The sequence below is a fragment of the Drosophila sechellia genome, unplaced genomic scaffold, assembly GCF_004382195.2.
Source record: "Drosophila sechellia strain sech25 unplaced genomic scaffold, ASM438219v1 U_300, whole genome shotgun sequence".
NCBI lineage: Eukaryota > Metazoa > Arthropoda > Insecta > Diptera > Drosophilidae > Drosophila > Drosophila sechellia.
The window spans coordinates 17,501-26,169 of record NW_022611247.1 but is presented as its reverse complement, the minus strand read 5'-3'; positions in this window follow the sequence as shown (position 1 = coordinate 26,169).

Sequence of the window (8,669 nt, the reverse complement as noted above, 5' to 3'; positions counted from 1 at the left end):
TCCTAGGAATTTTTCCGGCACAGGGTGTACGTCACACTCTGACGAGACCTCCTCGGAGGCCTCGAAATAGAGAGAAAGCAGAAGGCAGCAGTATGCTGTCGTCCAGCGTAACTGGGATAGAGCATAAAAGGAAATGCATCAAGTCCTTGCCTAAATGGAACTGATGAGTCGAATGCCAAGCAGAAGTAATGGTTCCTTATGGAGAGAAGTAATGACTCAGCCTAGCCAAGCTCTTGCAGTAGAGAAGTGATACAAATGGATCACTCGCTTGAGAGGGTTTGGTCTGCTATTACAGAGCACGACCTTCGGGCATCAAGAATCTCATTATCTTCCTCTCCGGGGCCTGACGGGATAACTCCAAAAACAGCCAGGGAGGTGCCGTCAGGTATTATGTTGCGAATAATGAACCTAATTCTATGGTGCGGCAATCTACCACACTCTACCGACTGGCCAGAACGTCTTCATCCCGAAGACGGTGACGGCGAAGCGACCGCAAGACTTTCGTCCAATATCGGTGCTTCAGTCCTGGTAAGACAGCTAAATGCAATATTGGCAACCCGGTTGAACTCATCAATCAATTGGGACCCGCGCCAGCGGGGCTTCTTACCTACCGACGGATGTGCCGATAACGCGACGATAGTTGACTTAGTCTTGAGGCATAGCCATAAGCACTTTAGATCTTGCTACATTGCAAATTTAGATGTAAGCAAGGCATTCGATTCTTTATCGCATGCATCTATATATGACACCTTACGTGCTTATGGTGCGCCAAAGGGCTTCGTTGACTACGTACAGAATACGTACGAGGGTGGCGGTACCAGTCTCAATGGGGACGGTTGGAGTTCAGAGGAATTCGTCCCTGCTAGAGGAGTGAAGCAGGGTGACCCTTTGTCTCCTATTCTATTTAACTTGGTAATGGACAGGTTACTTAGAAACCTACCCAGCGAAATTGGTGCCAGAGTCGGAAATGCCATTACTAACCGGGCCGCGTTTGCAGATGATTTGGTACTATTTGCTGAAACTCGAATGGGACTTCAAGTATTGTTGGACAGAACGTTGGATTTTCTATCTCTCGTCGGCCTCAAACTTAATGCCGACAAATGTTTTACCGTTGGCATTAAGGGCCAGCCGAAACAGAAGTGTACCGTGCTAGAGCACAGAGCTTTTTACGTAGGCTCAAGGGAGATTCCATCATTGAAGCGAACGGACGAGTGGAAGTACTTAGGCATCAACTTCACTGCAACCGGGAGGGTTCGATGCAATCCGGCCGAGGACATTGGTCCGAAGCTACAAAGATTGACAAAGGCCCCCCTCAAACCACAACAGAGGATGTTCGCCCTTAGGACTGTCCTTATCCCACAGCTCTATCACAAGTTAGCCCTTGGGAGTGTGGCGATAGGCATCCTACGAAAAACTGACAAACTAATACGATACTATGTGCGAAGATGGCTAAATCTTCCGCTGGATATACCGATAGCATTCATTCACGGCACCCCCAAAAGTGGGAGGTCTCGGAATTCCATCACTTAGATGGGTAGCTCCAATGTTAAGGCTAAGACGTTTGAGTAATATTAAATGGCCTCACCTCACGCAAAACGAGGTAGCCAGCTCTTTCCTCGAAGCAGAAAAACAACGGGCCCGAGATAGATTATTAGCAGAACAAAATGAATTGTTATCGCGTCCGGCAATAGAAAAATATTGGAGCGAACAAATTGTACCTCTTCAGTTGATGGTAGCGGACTCCGTGAAGCAGGCCATTGGGCCCGCAACACGGGTGGGTTAATCAACCCACGCGTTTACTAACAGGAAAGGAATATATAGACGGTATTCGTCTGCGGATAAATGCCCTACCCACGAGTCTCGTACTACAAGGGGAAGGCACGAATTGGAACGACAGTGTCGTGCAGGATGTGACGCTCCCGAAACAACAAACCATATTATGCAAAAATGTTACCGATCGCATGGGAGGCGCATAGCTAGACACAACTGCGTAGTAAATCGAATCAAGCGGGGACTTGAGGAGAGAGGCTGCGTAGTCATTGTTGAACCAAGTCTGCAGTGCGAATCCGGTCTTAATAAACCAGACCTGGTGGCACTACGACAAAATCACATTGATGTGATCGACATACAAATTGTGACAGACGGACACTCTATGGATGATGCACACCAGCGCAAAATCAATAGATACGACAGACCGGACATACGAACTGAGTTGCGTCGCAGATTCGAAGCCGCAGGTGACATTGAATTCCATTCTGCCACCCTGAACTGGAGGGGATCTGGAGTGGTCAATCCGTTAAAGATTGATAGCGAAGGGTCTCCTCAGCAAATATGATAGTCATATCATTAGCGTCCAGGTTATGAGAGGCAGTCTCGGTTGTTTTAAACAGTTCATGTACCTGAGCGGGTTTTCCCGAGATTGGACTTAGCTAAAACGTTTGGTTCAAAACATTTGCTTGCTGTCTTGGCATACATCAATAAAGGCATAAACATCGCAAATAATGGTAATATATAAATTGGCTATGAGATGGTTTTAGTACGTAGGCGTTGCGGAACTTCGGTTCAGATAGAGCAATGAATCGTGCATGCTAGGAAACTGAAGTGTTGACAGACCTAGTATCTTTCGATAGATTTCCATACCTCCGCGATCAAAAAAAAAAAAAAAAAAATAGCCAAATGCCTCGTCATCTAATTAGTGACGCGCATGAATGGATTAACGAGATTCCTACTGTCCCTATCTACTATCTAGCGAAACCACAGCCAAGGGAACGGGCTTGGAATAATTAGCGGGGAAAGAAGACCCTTTTGAGCTTGACTCTAATCTGGCAGTGTAAGGAGACATAAGAGGTGTAGAATAAGTGGGAGATATTAGACCTCGGTTTGGTATCGTCAATGAAATACCACTACTCTTATTGTTTCCTTACTTACTTGATTAAATGGAACGTGTATCATTTCCTAGCCATTATACGGATATATTTATTATATCTTATGGTATTGGGTTTTGATGCAAGCTTCTTGATCAAAGTATCACGAGTTTGTTATATAATCGCAAACAAATTCTTTAATAAAACGATGCATTTATGTATTTTTGATTTGAAAATTTGGTATAACTCCAATTACTCAGGTATGATCCAATTCAAGGACATTGCCAGGTAGGGAGTTTGACTGGGGCGGTACATCTCTCAAATAATAACGGAGGTGTCCAAGGCCAGCTCAGTGCGGACAGAAACCACACATAGAGCAAAAGGGCAAATGCTGACTTGATCTCGGTGTTCAGTACACACAGGGACAGCAAAAGCTCGGCCTATCGATCTTTTGGTTTAAAGAGTTTTTAACAAGAGGTGTCAGAAAAGTTACCATAGGGATAACTGGCTTGTGGCGGCAGCGTTCATAGCGACGTCGCTTTTTGATCCTTCGATGTCGGCTCTTCCTATCATTGTGAAGCAAAATTCACCAAGCGTTGGATTGTTCACCCATGCAAGGGAACGTGAGCTGGGTTTAGACCGTCGTGAGACAGGTTAGTTTTACCCTACTAATGACAAAACGTTGTTGCGACAGCATTCCTGCGTAGTACGAGAGGAACCGCAGGTACGGACAATGGCACAATACTTGTTTCGAGCGAACAGTGGTATGACGCTACGTCCGTTGGATTATGCCTGAACGCCTCTAAGGTCGTATCCGTGCTGGACTGCAATGATAAATAAGGGGCAATTTGCATTGTATGGCTTCTAAACCATTTAAAGTTTATAATTTATTTTATAACGACAATGGATGTGATGCCAATGTAATTTGTAACATAGTAAATTAGGAGGATCTTCGATCACCTGATGCCGCGCTAGTTACATATAAAGCATTATTTAATACAATGACAAAGCCTAGAATCAATTGTAAACGACTTTTGTAACAGGCAAGGTGTTGTAAGTGGTTGAGCAGCTGCCATACTGCGATCCACTGAAGCTTATCCTTTGCTTGATGATTCGATAAATAAATGATTTTTTCCTGTAGCCAAACACCTCGTCATCAATTTAGTGACGCATATGATATTGTCCCTATCATATAATTAATATAAAGACTTTAATGGATTGTGTCAAGTTGCCAACACCTCGTCATCAATTTAGTGACGCATATGATATTGTCCCTATCATATAATTAATATAAAGACTTTAATGAATTGTGTCAAGTTGCCAAAACACCTCGTCATCAATTTAGTGACGCATATGATATTGTCCCTATCATATAATTTTTGATATAAAGACTTTAAAGAATTGTATCAAGTTGCCAAACACCTGTCTATCATTTGTGAGTATGATATTGTCCCTATATATAATTATTAAGCTTTATGATTTGTGTCAGTTGCAAACACCTGTATAATTTAGTGACGATTGATATTGTTTATATTTTTTGATATAAAGATTTAAAGATGAATCAGTTGCAAACCTGTCATCATTTAGTGACGCATATGATATTGTCCCTATATATAATTAATATAAAGACTTTAATGGATTGTGTCAAGTTGCCAAACACCTCGTCATCAATTTAGTGACGCATATGATATTGTCCTATCATATAATTAATATAAAGACTTTATGAATTGTGTCAAGTTGCCAAACACCTCGTCATCAATTTAGTGACGGCATATGATTTGTCCTTATCATATAATTTTTGATATAAAGACTTTAAAGAATTGTATAGTTGAATCGTATATTTAGTGAGATATGATATTGTTTATATATTAATTAAGACTTTAATGGATTGTGTAAGTTGCCAAACACCTCGTCATCATTTAGTGACGCCATATATATTGTCCTATCATATAATTTTTGATATAAGACTTTAAGAATTGTATCAAGTTGCCAAAACATCGTCATCAATTTAGTGACGCATATGTATTGTCCCTATCATATAATTAATATAAGCTTTAATAATTGTGTAAGTTGCCAAACACCTCGTCATCAATTTAGTGACGCATTGATATTGTCCTATCATATTTTTTGATATATAGATTTAAGAATGATCAAGTTGCCAAACACCTCGTCATCAATTTAGTGACGCATATATATTGTCTATATATAATTAAAAAAGACTTATGGATTGTTCAGTTGCCAAATGTTATTTAGTGAGCATATGATATGTCCTTATTATATAATTTTTGATATAAAGACTTTAAGAATTGTATCAAGTTGCCAAAACACCTCGTCATCAATTTAGTGACGCATATGATATTGTCCTATCATATAATTAATATACAGACTCTAATGAATTGTGTCAAGTTGCCAAACACCTCGTCATCAATTTAGTGACGCATATGATATTGTCCCTATCATATAATTTTTGATATAAAGACTTTAAAGAATTGTATCAAGTTGCCAACACCTCGTCATCAATTTAGTGACGCATATGATATTGTCCCTTTCATATAATTAATATAAAGACTTTAATGGATTGTGTCAAGTTGCAAACACCTCGTCATCAACTACTATATTATGGTTGCGCCGACCTCTCATATTGTATTCTCTTATGTGTTCATAGGATTTTGACAATTATACGAGTAATTAAATAATATACATATGAAATGATTAATTATTATATGTATAAGGGAAAAAATGATGAAATATTCCCATATTATCTTAGTATTATAGAGGAAAGACCGTTGCCGACCTCTGATATTGTTCAAACTTATGTATTTATATGATTTTGGCAATTATATGAGTAAATTAAAAAATATACATATGAAAATGGTTAATTATTATATGTATATGGGAAAAAATGCTAAGATATTCCCATATTCTCTTAGTATTATAGAGAAAAGCCATTTAAGTGAGAGGGTATAGTAGTGTAAACGACCGGAATTACGACAGAGGGTTCAAAACTACTATAGTAGGCAGTGGTTGCCGACCTCTCATATTGTTCAAAACTTATGTATTCATATGATTTTGGCAATTGTATGAGTAAATTAAATAATATACATATGAAAATGATTAATTATTATATGTATAAGGGAAAAAATGCTGAATATTCCCACATTCTCTTAGTATTATAGAGAAATCCATTATAGTGAGAGGGTATAGTAGTGTAAACGACGGAATACGACAGAGGGTTCAAAAACTACTATAGGTAGGCAGTGGTTGCCGACCTCTCATATTGTTCAAAACTTATGTATTCATATGAATTTGGCAATTATATGAGTAAATTAAATAATATACATATGAAAATGATTAATTATTATATGTATAAGGGAAAAAATGCTGAAATATTCCCACATTCTCTTAGTATTATAGAGAAAATCCATTATAGTGAGAGGGTATAGTAGTGTAAACGACCGGAATTACGACAGAGGGTTCAAAACTACTATAGGTAGGCAGTGGTTGCCGACCTCTCATATTGTTCAAAACTTATGTATTCATATGATTTTGGCAATTATATGATTAAATTAAATAATATACATATGAAAATGGTTAATTATTATATGTATATGGGAAAAATGCAGAGATATTCCATATTCTCTTAGTATTATAGAGAAAGCCATTTAAGTGAGAGGGTATAGTAGTGTAAACGACCGGAATTACGACAGAGGGTTCAAAAACTACTATAGGTAGGCAGTGGTTGCCGACCTCTCATATTGTTCAAAACTTATGTATTCATATGATTTTGGCAATTGTATGAGTAAATTAAATAATATACATACGAAAATGATTAATTATTATATGTATATGGGAAAAATGCAGAGATATTCCCATATTCTCTTAGTATTATAGAGAAAAGCCATTTAAGTGAGAGGGTATAGTAGTGTAAACCACCGGAATTACGACAGAGGGTTCAAAAACTACTATAGGTAGGCAGTGGTTGCCGACCTCTCATATTGTTCAAAACTTATGTATTCATATGATTTTGGCAATTGTATGAGTAAATTAAATAATATACATATGAAATGATTAATTATTATATGTATAAGGGAAAAAATGCTGAATATTCCCACATTCTCTTAGTATTATAGAGAAATCCATTATAGTGAGAGGGTATAGTAGTGTAAACGACCGGAATTACGACAGAGGGTTCAAAAACTACTATAGGTAGGCAGTGGTTGCCGACCTCTCATATTGTTCAAAACTTATGTATTCATATGATTTTGGCAATTATATGATTAAATTAAATAATATACATATGAAAATGGTTAATTATTATATGTATATGGGAAAAAATGCTGAGATATTCCCATATTCTCTTAGTATTATAGAGAAAAGCCATTTAAGTGAGAGGGTATAGTAGTGTAAACGACCGGAATTACGACAGAGGGTTCAAAAACTACTATAGGTAGGCAGTGGTTGCCGACCTCTCATATTGTTCAAAACTTATGTATTCATATGATTTTGGCAATTGTATGAGTAAATTAAATAATATACATATGAAAATGATTAATTATTATATGTATAAGGGAAAAAATGCTGAAATATTCCCACATTCTCTTAGTATTATAGAGAAAATCCATTATAGTGAGAGGGTATAGTAGTGTAAACGACCGGAATTACGACAGAGGGTTCAAAAACTACTATAGGTAGGCAGTGGTTGCCGACCTCTCATATTGTTCAAAACTTATGTATTCATATGATTTTGGCATTATATGATTAAATTAAATAATATACATATGAAAATGGTTAATTATTATATGTATATGGGAAAAAATGCTGAGATATTCCCATATTCTCTTAGTATTATAGAGAAAAGCCATTATAGTGAGAGGGTATAGTAGTGTAAACGACCGGAATTACGACAGAGGGTTCAAAAACTACTATAGGTAGGCAGTGGTTGCCGACCTCTCATATTGTTCAAACTTATGTATTTATATGAATTTGGCAATTATATGAGTAAATTAAATAATAAACATATAAAAATTAATATTTATTATATGTATAAAAAAAAAAATAATCATATTATATATGAATAATGGAAAAAAAATGAAATGTTCCTATAATCTCTTAATATATAAGAGAATAGACCGTATGTTGGGTGGCAAACGGAATTGAAATACCCGCTTTGAGGACAGCGGGTTCAAAAACTACTATAGGTAGGCAGTGGTTGCCGACCTCCCGCATTATTCGAAATATTTATTTCGGATTATGTTTATATTGGTTACATAAATAAAGTATATTATTATCCGTACAAATTTGTTTCTCAGTTCTATAGAACACGGGACTTGGCTCCGCGGATAATAGGAATATACGCTTTTTAGATAATATCGTTGAAACAAAAGTCAAGTTTCTATTATATATAGAATAACAAATCGTTTCCATATATTATCGTTAATTTTTGGAGGCAGGCAAATATTAATTTATTACCTGCCGTATAGTTGGATTATTATATCGTTACGGTATAATACAAATATGGATTCTTATGAAAGAAATATAAAATTATATATTAAATGTGGAAATATTATCATATGCGCTTGGTTTATGTTATATATTACCAGAGAGATATATGAAAAGAGATAAATTTTAAATTTATCTTCAAAATGCAAATGATTTAACTTAATATTTATATTGGTTAAACAAAAATTGTACATGTGTGGATACAATAATTATGTATGTTGGAAATAAAATGATATTTTATAATGAAATATGTATATATAAAAGATAAATTATAGAAACATATATATTACAATAATTATATGAAAT